This window comes from Neofelis nebulosa, chromosome 5 (genome assembly GCF_028018385.1).
Source record: "Neofelis nebulosa isolate mNeoNeb1 chromosome 5, mNeoNeb1.pri, whole genome shotgun sequence".
Classification (NCBI taxonomy): Eukaryota; Metazoa; Chordata; class Mammalia; order Carnivora; family Felidae; genus Neofelis; species Neofelis nebulosa.
Window position 1 is genome coordinate 132,169,540 of NC_080786.1, and position 13,143 is coordinate 132,182,682.

General features: G+C 37.1%; 1 long non-coding RNA gene across 2 annotated transcripts in view; it reads left to right on the forward strand.

Annotated features, from left to right (window-relative positions):
* Positions 1–696: 696 nt before the first annotated feature.
* The window catches only part of LOC131512712 (uncharacterized), a 478,301-nt gene continuing 465,854 nt past the window's right edge, over positions 697–13,143 (forward strand). For both annotated transcript variants that reach the window (XR_009262262.1, XR_009262261.1), the window contains exon 1: positions 697–1,870. This is a non-coding gene — a long non-coding RNA (uncharacterized LOC131512712). The remainder of the gene's footprint in view (positions 1,871–13,143) is intronic.

A 13,143-nucleotide genomic window follows, 5' to 3' on the forward strand; every position in this document is an offset into this window, starting at 1 on the left:
AATCAATGTCAACCTCCTTTCCAAATCTGTCAGTGACTCCTTTTGAATATTGGAGAAAGTGGAAACCCCCAATTTCTGTTTTAGCTGTCCCCTATAACTGATTTTGACACTCTAATTACCACATTCTCTGTTACTACAGTTTCCCAAAATGATCTTATCCACCTTATAGTATTCTCTCATCCTGTGTCTTTCACCTATCTTATTCATTCTTGGATTTTTGGTTTGTTTTATTAAAGTCAGACAATGTCCAATTTGAAAGATACTTCAGCTGGCCAAGTAAAGGTTAATGAGATGGAAACATTAAGTTTAGCATCCACATGGAATATTGTCATTCCTATAGAGCGTGGCACCAGATGAGGCTTTGTGGCATCATTAAGGGCGAGAAAATGTGGTTGTGGCAAATCCACCTTTGAGTGATGGCTATTTTGTGTGTGTCTGGGGCAGGGCACTTTGCTAATATAATCACTGTAAAGCACGTGTTCCTTAATTGCATTATAGTATTCACTAGCATGAATTTGATTTGCCACAAAATTCCCTGATATCTCTGCATCATTAACTTATTGATAATGATGGTGGCTATTATTTTTGAGAAATACACAAACTTAATGTGTGAAGTTTAAATGCATCTGTAGTTGTAAAAACATGCTTTCCTCTTTCATGTTCGCTTATTTTCCTTTATGTTGACGTCTCCTTTTTTGATATTGATTAAAGAAAGGAAGCATTTGTCTTAACTTGAGAACAAAATGAACTTCTAATTAAAGTAGTTACAAGAAAAGAAAAATCATGACATTAAGATAACATGTAATCTTGGAAGAGTTTAAAAATAGCAATTTCTGTCTCCCAAAGTGGTATGATTTTGATTCCCTTAGGCATAGAGAACTTTGTTTACGGTGGTTTAACTTTGCAGTTTGATAGAAGTCAGTATCTTCAAAAAACTGAAACAAAACCTAGGAACTCAGGGATGGAGTGATACCCGTATCTGTGCGACACATTAGCTATTTTGTCAGTTCTATATTCCCAAGTTGGAATTTAACATAAAAGAAATACCTCATTACTTTGTCCTAAATCGTGTCTGATCCACCATGGAAGAAATAGATTTGGGGGGCTTTCTTATTAGAAAAAAATCGTATCTTTGACTGAATGAAATAGTTCCTGCAAAAAGCAACTTGGAATTCACCTTTGGTCTCCTTCCTATCTTTAGCCTATTTTCTATAAAAAAGGTTTCTAGATTTTAGGGTCTGCTTCGTTTTGGTTATCTCAGCTGTAATAAGTAGCCTTGGGACCCCCGAAGGCACACCCCACACACTTATGCTGCGTGACCTAAGGTCACAAGTAATGGCCGCAAGCTAATTGATTGAGAAAGGCTTGTCTGGCGGGGCCTCTTTGCGTCCTCTCTTTACATTCCTTAGTCCTGTGAAAGAGGCACTGGCCGCTCAGCTAGCAAGGAAGGAAAAAAGAGAGGAAGTTTCTCCGCGTTCTGATTACTCTCTGAATTCCCTTGTAGCGAGCTTACTTCTCTCCACCCACTTCTTACCGAGAACTTAATTTGAAGGTGAACAACTTAAAGCCTGTTCCCAGAGAGGTCCCCGAAAGGTGATTTGAGTGTTTACCGAACTGAAGGAACAAATTACCTACTTGAGGCGGTGGGCAGCGTATGGAAACGCTATTAGAACTTCAGCAAAGTGCACAGCTGCCTAATACCGAAGCCGGGACTCAGATTGATAGGCAAATCAGCCAGCTCGTGGAAGGGCCCTCTGGGTGGCGGCTCCGGGCTGGGCTAGTGGGTGCTGGACAACTGTAGGCAAAACAGAAATGGAGCAGGGGCAGCAGATAGCACACTTTTACGCCACGCAACTGTTGCTTTCGCATGGTGAGTGCAGATTTAAGATATTATTTAAAATATGCTTTCTGTGTGGTGAGACAAGTAACGACAATCTGTTGTGCCTGGAGGGAGATTCTAGCAGGATCATTTCTTTTGAGTTCTTAGGTGATCTGGTTTTGTTTCTGCTTGATTTCCCATTAAACTTGGCAGTGCTGACAGAGAAAGACAGTATGTGCCTTGTCTCGCGTGTCCTTTTTCTTAAAACTGTCCTTTTGTTGAAATCACGCTTCTCTTCGACCTGAATAAATATTGTTTTAGGCAAATCGTCTGTGGAATAGATAATGAAGGAACAGCGGTGTGACAGAATATATGTAAACATTTCATTTGGTCCCACTTCGTGTCCCTTCCGCACGGCTTCGTGTTCAGCCGCCTTATCTCAAGAATATACAGCCCAGGCTGTGTGAAAAGAGCTTTGTGCGAGAATTCCTGCCAGTTAAAGGGTCAGGGCCTGTGCGTTATCTGACGGCCAGCAAGACTCACTGGGGTGTCCTCTTATTTTTTAACCTAAAATAGGAAAAAAAAAAGTGCATCTTTACATATTAAGAAGTAAGTGTGTTTTGAGTCCAGCATTTGCCTTCTTATAGTTTATGTGTGTTATTCCTGGCAAATTGTTTAAACCTCTTTTGAGAAGGAGCATGCAAACTTCTTTTGTTTCTTTTTTTGCCTTGTTTGCTCACATTTCACTGTAGAAACTTTGCACACAATTTTGTTGTTGTTGTTGTTGTTTTGAATTTTAATTATCTTGAAACAATACCGAGTAGTTTTTATTTCGGTGCAAATATGTTGGAAGTTAGTTGGCTTGCTTTTTCTGGAGAAAAATACCTCAGAGAGTAAATGGTGCTTAATTCCTAGTTGAACCAAACTTATAATCATATTTTAAGTGTGCTTGTTGTTGTTGTTGTTGTTTAAATCAGAGGCTTTAGGGAAAAACTGCAAGTTCAGTATTACAGCTTTAATAAGTGCCAGGACATTATTGCCGTTGTTGACTTTGTTGAAAAAGCAGCTTTATGAACACGGTGACTGCATTCGATGTTACCAAATGAATGAAGTGAAAAATGTGTCTTCCATAATGCTGATTTGAGAAAATACAGAGGTCCGTGTTATGATTGTGTTTCACATTCATTTAAACTTTTTTTTTAAAGAACAGCTCTGTAATGCAAATTTTGAATAATCATTTTGAAAATAAAAATAAAGTCAGCTCTTTGTATTTTGAAATTTATAGTTTCTGTTTGCTAAAGTAAATTAATAATTGGAAACAATACATTGAAGTGATTGTGAAACTATAAAACTTTACAATAAAGACAAGAAAGCTTTTAAGGAAGATGGAATGTGTTTTCGCTTACAGGGCAATTTTGAAGCTTTACTTAACTCTTCTTTCCCAAAGATTTATGGAAAACTCTCAACTGTTGCAGAACCAAGTAATACTCTTGACTTTAATACAAAAACTATGCATAAAGGGTACATAGTTCACGGATATTTACATAGTTCAAGGATAATTACTTTTTAGTTATTCCTGTGATTTGATATAAGCTTCTTTCAGCAATTGCAAAATGTGCCTGACAAATCCTTTTCTAAGAGAACAAGTTCATTATGTTTGTCACCTGTTACATCCGTTCTTTCTTTTGCTCGTATACACGGTTACTAGCTATTCGTTAGTGCTGCAAGAGAGTGAAAACCTTTTTGAGAGAAAATGTTGAAGTTTTGGTTTGCATGAACATTTTGAGGTTTTTAAGATTATGTTCTCATCAGTATCACGCAGTGTTCTTAACGGCTTTTGTTATGATCTTGATATGAACAGTCAAGAAAGGAGATATAAATTGAGTTTTCCCTTTAATATGGCTCAGTTAGTAAAATTAAGTGTGGCTGTGGATTTATGGAAGGCTTTGCCAAGAGAGTAACCTTTGGAAAATTTCTCCTTTTGGTATCATTTTCAGTAAAAAAAAAAAACTTTACCCTCTCACCTATTTCCTCCAAACCAATCCCGAGACCAAAAATTAAAGGGAACTTCATTAGTTTCCTCAGTTATAAAGTCTAACCACAACTCAGGAAGTTTCTATGCTATGGGGGGGGGGGGGGGGCTGCAAAAAATGGAGTTCCCTCTAATGGAAGTACATAATCGTTATAAAAACAAATTAAAAAGATCTGCTTAATTTTCCTAACATTTAACCTTAAACTACTATTTCCCATCTTTTCTGGTCATATTTACTTACTGATTGGTTACTGGAGTGAAAGAATCTTTTAAAAACTGAAATTGAACTTAGCATTATTTTAAAGTCATGATTTTGAAAAGGTGTATATTTTCTTATATAAGGCTGATTTTCCACAGAAGTTTGAATTATGTGTTAAATTAATAGGAAGTAATGGAAATAAGTTCACAAATTAATATACGGTTCTCCCTCTTATTTATATATAAGACATATTGGCAATTGATTGTACTTTTACCCATATTACTATATTACACCAGATTGGAGTGTGTGTATGTGTGTATTTACATCTGTACTTATGAGTTCACAGAGAGGAGATTGAGTGGCCTGGACATATGCTATGGTTATGACACTTTTTGACTTCCTTAATTCTCATGGTCACTAAATATCAGGGGTTTTCTCCACCCATGTAGCAGTAGACATCTGTTTCAGTGAGGAGTATAATACTGGGTGTATTCTTGTTTCAGTTACATTCATCAATTTGTTTTAAAGATGATTTTTCTATGCAAATATAGAGCAGGATCTATAGGATTGGATTCTATCATCTCTGACAAATTATGAGTCATTTAAAGGCTTTCCTAAAGAGTGGCAATATGGTTTTTATTACTCTTTTTACAGGGAAGAGAGCAGAGTGGTTGTTCATCTTTCTAGACACTTTGATCTTAGGATACACATCTTTCTACATTGTGCACGTCTCCAGAATTTTCTTTTCAAATGTTGCTTCTTTTACCATTAGCTCTGATCTCTTTTTCTGGAACATCCTAGTAAATATATGTTGAAGCTTTACAATATGTCATACATATTCCTTAAATTCTCTTTCATATTATTTTATATATTCTTCTGTGTTGCATTTTTGGTGAATTACTCAGAGATATCTTCCAATTTACTAATTTTTGTTTTGACTATGTCCACTAGAACTTTTTTGAGTATATGTATTTTTTCCCCTAGGAATTTTAATCGATTCTTTCCTCATAGCCACTTTCATTGTTGTATCTCTACTTACTTTCTTATAAATTGTATTGTTGTTATTTCTTACTTTATCTCCTCAATGATACTAACATGCTTATTTTGAAATTGATCTACTTTCATGTCATCTGGAATTACTTTATTACCTTTTTTTTTTCTGTGTGTGTGTGTGTGTGTGTGTGTGTGTGTGTGTGTGTGTGTATGGTTTCACTTGTCTTGGAATTTTTGTTTTCAGGCTCAACTTGAGTGAAGGATTTTTAAAAGTTCTCTCTTTGCTAGCCCCACTCAGTCCTATGGTCATAGAGCTGGCCCTACACCCTCCCAACCCCCAACTCAGAATCTCTGATAATGGGCATAGATGTAAGCCACGAAGTCAAACAGCAGTTTGTCCTAGGTGCTGACAGCCAGATTATGACTGCTGCCTCTGGCCTGCCTACGTAAGCAGCTCTGTGTAAACCACGGCTCCAGGGGCGTAACCCGTTATTCAGCTTCCTGTTATCCCACACTCCGGTTTCAGCCAGTAAACCTGGCACTGATTTTCACTCCCTGGAGGGCAAATGTGGCACCCCAGTTCCCTCAGATATATAGGGAAATGTTTGCCACTCATTCCAAAGACCAGGTGGTACACTGTAGCTTTCTGTTTCTGTTTCTCTTCTATCTCTGATATTTACCTTGTTTTCGTTATTACTTTTGCATGAGCTCATTTCATATTTTATCTATTCTTATTATATGTTGGTGGCAAAGACAGGGAACTCACACCGTATTCTTGCAATGCCGTCTTAACAGGTTTCCCAAATCGGGGGCTTTGGAATCAGAAAATGTGGGTTCAGATTCTAACTCACTTATTAGCTGTGTTACCTTAGTCAAAATCTTTAATTCCTTAAAAGTCTCCACCTTTTTCCCATCAAAAATATTGATAGCGATGCTTATCCCATAGGGCTGTCCTAAGCATTGAATGAGATAATGCAGCATGTAGCTCTGTGCTTAACCATATCAATGTGCAAATTTTAGGGGGGGGTGGTGGTGGAAAGTAACCAAAACCAAAACCGAACCAGACGCTACCAGTTAGGTAGTGAATAAATGGCAACACACTAAGAAGTGTAAAGCAGACTTTGATGGACCATAGTTTTGATGGACTAGGCTTCAAATCTGTAGCATTGGCAGAACATATGCTTGGCTGGGTAGGACATGAGTTTCTGAAAACCAAAAGATTTTAAAAGATGAAAAAGACGAGGCTGAAGATGAAGCAGCAGCAGCTTGGAATTAGTCTTAGAGTTTGAAAACAGAGAAAGAGACATGTTTGTAAGAAGCTATTGCCAGTATGTCCTCGAGTAGAACGTTTATGAAAGAAGCATTTTATTTTCCTTTCTTACCACTGGCTTCCCTCCACCATGTTAGCTTCTTCTCTTTCATTTCTATTTGTAGGAACATCTTCTGTGCACGCCTTAAATATTCATAAGCTTCAGTGCTCCTTCCTGGACTGCCTTTTCTTCTCGTACTATCCTCTCTCCTTTGTTCATCATTCATCACCATGACTCCAGATACCGTTATTAACCAACCTCTAGCCCCTTTCTCTCTCCCAAACTTTAAACCGGATTTCCAGTTACCCACTGGTGCTTCATATGCAACATGCCCAAATCTGAATCATCATCTCCCTGCCAGAAACCTTCTTGGTCTCGGTCTGCCATCTACCTGCTTGCCCCAAACAGGATCAGGACATGACACCTCACCTTTCCCATATTTCTCTCTCCCCACACATTTAAGCTCTAGGAAAGACTGATCTTATTTCTGAGTATTTCTTTTTTAAAATCATTCTCCAGTTTCCTCTCTACATTTCTTACCATATGACTGATACTGAAAACCACTTTAGAGTTTATCCATTAAGGACAAGGACGTTGGGGTATGTATGTATCCCCAACTCCTATCTGGCATTGGCTGAGATTCACTCCTACTCTGTGTAGCTCTGGAATTCTAGCCCACCTCATGGCAACCCAAACATATTTTTGGCTCAAGAACAGCCTCAGGCATGGAATGGCAAGTGCTTTCAGTGAAACACCCTCACTGTGGAAGGACAATGTGAGTGCCAAGGGTATATGAATAGAACACCAAGATCATCTGCAGTGTACATTTAAGAAGACATTTAAGTTCTTCCCAAGTGTTTGCTATTCCAACCAATGTTGCAAAGAACGTCATGGTATATTTTCCCTTGTGAATGTATGTGTTGAATTTTTCTTAGGGTATATATGCAAAAGTGGAATTGTTGTGAGATCCATGTGGTCTCAATTTTACCACCAAAATAGGCTTCAGGTTGTGTCTAAACTGCCAGTGTTTATATTGAATATGTATGTATGCGTGTGTGTGTATATATTTCTCAGCTCGTCATTGATGAAAAAATTCAAGAATCACTAGATTAAATTAAGACCAGTAGTTGATTATTCAGTCATAAGAAAGAAGAGATTCCTGCCATTTGCAACAATGGATGAATCTTGGGGACAATATGCTAAGTGAAATAAGACAGAGAAAGACAAATACTGTATAATCTCACCTATGTATGGAGTCTAAAACAATTGAATTTGTAGAAATAAAGAACAGATTGACAGGGTTGTGGGATGAGGAGAGGAAATGGGTGAAGGTGATCAAAGCTTTAACCTTCTAGCTGTAATATAAGTAGGTTCTGGGACATAACAGAGCATTTTGACTATAGTTAGCACTACTGTATTTCATATTTGGAAGTTGCTAAGAGAATAAGGTCTTCAGAGTTCTCATTACAAGAAAAAAAAAGCATGTAAGGTGATGGGTGTTAACTAAACTTACTTTGGTAATCATTTCATGACATATACATCCATCAAATTATTGTGCTGTATAACCTTAAAGTTTTATACAGTGTTATATGTCAATTATATCTCAGTAAAGCTGGGAAAAAAAAGACAGTAGCTGGCTAGAAAAGAACACTTGAGAAAATCGATATTTAAGGAGTATATAGAAGACGAGAAGGAGGTCAAAAGAAGATATAGAAAGAACGCTCAGAGAAATGGCAGAGAGAATTGTGGAAGCCAAGAGTGTTAAAGGCTTAGTAGCTATAAGAAAAATAATTTCAAATAAAGTCCATTGAATAAGACAGAAATTTGCCTGTCTCATATTACAAGCCATGTTGTGCTAGTGGACTCATTCTGCTCTTCAAGGTCATTCAAGAATCCAAGTTCCTTCCCTCTTGTTGCCTTAATAGGTTTACAGGCATAGCTAAGCTCACAACAGGAATAGAAAAAGAGCAACAGTTTAGGGATGGCAGCCTGTCTTTAAGTTGAAGAGAGTCTAGAAATTATATATGATATTTATGTTGTATTCTACTCATCTAAATTTAGCCACACAGCTACAACTGGGTATGAGAAAAGCTGGAAAATACAGTTTCTTTCTGGGAGGCCATGTGATTAGGAAGAGGGGAAAATGAATTTTAGAATATCCAGCAGTTGTCACACCAACTTTCTAAGTTAAAAAAAGTAGTGATTACATAGGTTTATATAGTCATTTAACATTTAATGAGAGATTGCTATATTTGGTCATTATTCTTTTTTTTTAATGTTTACTTATTTTTGAGAGAGAGAGAGAGAGAGAGAGAGAGAGAGAGAGAGAGAAGACAGAGTGCTAGTGGGGTAGGGGCAGAGAGAGAGGGAGACACAGAATCTGAAGCAGGCTCTAGCTCTGAGCTGCCAGCACAGAGCCTGACGTGGGGTTCAAACTCACCACCTGAGCTGAAGTCAGATGCCCAAGCAACTGAGCCATGCAGTTGCCCCTATTTGGTCATCATTCTATGTGATAAGGATACAGACGTTAAAAATGCTACCAAGTAGTTTATATTTTATTTTATTGTATTAAATGTTTATTCATTTATTTTGAGAGAGAGAGAGAGTGAATGAGAGAGGCAGAGAGGGAAAGAGAGAATCCCAAGCAGGCTCTGTGCTGTTATCACAGAGCCTGACATGGGGCTTGATCCCACGAACCATGAGATCATGACCTGAGCTGAAGTCATGGGTCAGATGCTTAATTGACTGAGCCACCCAGGCATCCCTAGTAGCTTATATTTTAGAAAGTAAAGATAGGTGCTAAATAAATTAACAAAAAACTATATGATATAATATTAAGAAGTAATAAGTACTAAAGGGGAAGAACAAAGTAAAAGGACAGAGGTGTTATTTTTAGATATACTAGTTAAAAAAGATCTATTATGGTAAAAACTGAAAAAGATCCTTTGAAAGACAAAATACTGGAATAGCCTTTTGTTTTTTTATTATATTTATTTTATTTTATTTTATTTTATTTTATTTTATTTTATTTTGTTTTATTTTATTTATTTTGGGAGAGAGAAACAGAGAGAGAGAGACAGACAGACAGACAGACAGAGAGCCAGCATGAGCAGGGGAGGGGCAGAGACACAGAATCCCAAGCAAGCTTTGCACTGTCAGTGCAGAACTCGATGTGGGGCTCGAACCTACGAACTATGAGGTCATGACCTGAACCAAAATGAAGTCAGAGGCTTAACCAACTGAGCCACCCAGGCTCCCCGGGGTCTCCCTCTTTGGAGGAGAATTTGCATTTCAGTTGCAAGCCTAGAATATTAGTTGAATAGGATAAGGAGAGCTGCAATGGGAAGTAGATTCAGACCTAAAGGAGAGTTATGCTTTTGGTGAGTTTGGGGATCAAACTGGCCATGATTATATCCTAAAGAGAAGATGCCCTACAGAGATAAGGTTGGTGCCAGTCCTAGTGCTGGAAGGAAAGGAATGGTGGTCACAGGTGTCGATAGTTCATATATGATGACCTCACTTTTTCCTAAGCAAGAAATCAGGGAAACTACTGAGAGTTCAGGCTATGTCCGGTTCTTGATGAGAATTATGAACTTATGGAGTTGTGATGAAAATTTCCAGCGGATATGAGAAGCCCAAATCTAGGAGAGAAGTGTGGCATGGAGTTTTTTCTGTGCTGGGATTTTTCTGGGTAATGGAATAGTCTGCCTGTGCCAGGTAAGAAAAGATGGTAATGAGAGTGGTTTAGGTGATGAGATATAATGTTCATTCCAGAAAGCGAAAGCAATACCCCTTCAGAAGAGAGCTGACTAGAGAACCACATGGCCAGTTCTAGATTATGCCTGAGTTTGTAAAGTGATAGAGGTAAATGTTTCAGCTTATATTTTTCAGGACAAGTCTTTTCTTTTACAATTTAATATTCAAAAATGCCAAATTTCTAGTTACTTGACTTTCTAGTTTTTATTGTGAAGATAGTTTTGTAGGGTTGTAAATTCACTGTTACAGTTATGAAACTGGTTAGACAAGTCATAAAAATACTAAGAAATTAAAATCTTAAGTGAATTCCTGGAGCCTTGCCATTTGAGTTTTCTTGAACATCTGCCTAGGCCCTGGTGGGATTACTACTTTACTTCATGTAAAAAGTAGGGAAATGGAAACTTCTGGGGGGGGAAACATATAGTTTATAAGCTATTTATTGGTTGATTTACTAAATGCTTAGCATCACATATATCATCTTTTGTATTTCATTCTTCCATAGATGCAACCTCATAGAGCACTCAGCCCTTCTTGGCATACCATTTAAGTCTTGATAACTCGATTATGGTTTTTTTCCCCCATTTCTTGTCCTTTATATGTGGATATTTGCATTTTCCCACCTTTACTCCCACCTTTTATCAGGAATGACATGAGACATAGAGAAGCCGTTGCCAGAGGTATCCCTAGTTTTTGCCTTTTGAAAGTAATGTCTTGACATCGTGACATTTTCTCTTGTCTCAGATCTTTTAGTTTTTATCTTTTGATGAAACTGTTCATTGTTTCTGTTAATTTTATGGTTCTCAGATTATTCCCAAGATATATCTAATTTAGACCTTTTGGGGTGTTGTTGCTGTCCTTTGTTTGTTTCCAAGCAAGTGTATTCTTTCTAGTGTTTATTTTCTATAGAATATTTTTATTTATTAGCTTGTCTTTCCTGTAAAGGCAGTAAAGTGTCTTTAAGGTTTTCTTCTGGCCTCCAAGTTGCATTAACTTGTTTTATCTGGCTTCTCTTACCTTTCTTCCTGAAAGATAAAGCCAATTTCTGTATTCCCATCTCAGAATTTGTTTACTAAAGTAAAATTCCAGTTTTGTTTTCAGATCCCTGTAACAATCTTTCCTTCATCACCCTACTTGTATTGCCATTTCTTGCTGCTTTAAGTTTCTCCCACACTATACCCAGTTGCTGACATGGTCCCCTCAGATGAAATTTTATCCCAGTTTCTGTAAAATGTCTCCCTCAATAAAGGAGAGGTAAACATTTAAATCTGTAAACTAAATATGGTATTCTTTTACATCAGCATCTTCTATGGTAAATTTTGATATCTTATATTCACTTACAATTGGCTTTCTTGTTGTTCTCATCTTCTCAATCAATATTTTCATGTCAGATGTAAATTAATAAGATTAGATTTCATATGTTCCTGATGGCAAGACAACACAATGTAGCAAGACTTTTTACAGTCAATATGCATTTGTACTATTTATGTGCTAGAAATTACATAGGGGAGAATATCATGAGAATAGGGCTCAAATCATCTAGGTTGAGAACATTAAAAAAATTTTTTTAATGTTTATTTATTTTTGAGACAGAGAGAGACAGAGCATGAACGGGGGAGGGTCAGAGAGAGAGACACACACAGAATCTGAAGCAGGCTCCAGCTGTCAGCACAGAACCCAATGCGGGGCTCGAACTCGCAGACTGTGAGATCATGACCTGAGCCGAAGTCGTACGCTTAACCGAGTGAGCCACCCAGGCTCCCCTAGGTTTAGAACATTTTAATCAACATTTAGAATTGTTTTCTCCTGTGAATAGAAAAATGATTAATACTAAGTGTTAGTAACCCCTTAATCACTGTTATGCATTTAGCAAATCAATTTAATTATTCATTGGGTGATTAGAAATGACTAGTTATAAACAGAAATTTAGAAAAGCAACATTGATGCTTGATGCACAAATACACACATATAGATTGATAGATATAAGAGATATAGATATTTACACACACTATGGAATTTTGTATTTCTTGTTTCATCTGTATAGCTTCCTGAAATGCTTTGAATTAAATCAAGACAAAATGAATTTTGTGTTTGAAAATCCCATGACATAGCAATAAAAAGGAAGAAGCAGAAGTGTATTCCTTGAAAATTTTATTTTAAAGACTATTAATGAATCATGTAATTTCAAAATAATATTAATCTTGAGGAAAATTTGGGAGATTGACTTTCTTTAATTCTTTTAAACCCAAGGGCTTCTGTTTTTAAATAGGGAAAATTTTCATTCACTATGAATTTGGAGCATCTAAATCTTTCCCTCACTTGCTAGACACAGAGTTGCAAAGATCACTAAGACACGGTTGCCTCTCTCAAGCTCTTTGAACATTACATTTCATTTTGCAGAAACTGTGACTGTTGCTTAGAATCATACTATACCCCATTTCTTTTAAATTTTTTGCAAATAATGACTACAGTCTAGATTGACTTCCTTGGGATGAGCCTAATTGTTATAACTTGTAGGAGAGAAATGCTACCTGTTGCCTATTAGCAACCCAGGACGAGTCCTTACATTCTTAATCTCTTTCCAGCCACTCTGACGGTGCTTTGAGATCTATGAGAGAAATATCTGTCATAATTTCTGCTCACCAGTAGCTGAGTGGCATTACAGAGAGTTAACAGAGTTTCTTTAACTCTTTTTAGGAAAAGGCAGATTATAAAGACTCATTCAGAATATAAAGTTTTACCAAAGGAAGTACAAGTGGGGTGAAAACATTTTGAATGGATTGATCATGAAGTGTATGTAAGACAAGACATCTTCTTGGCCTCGAGTGATGAGAAAGATTAGGGCATACGGTTAAAAATTTAAAAGTCTAGCCAAATGGATTCAATGCTAGTCAGAACATCTAGAGGCCAATTCCATACAGATGTAGCAAATACTTGGAGACGAATAATGTCCAAATGGAAAAACTGTTAGTTACATCCAAGCAGGAGCGTGGGGATGGGTTAAGCCCCAGAGAAAATAAGAGATGGCCATTCCCGT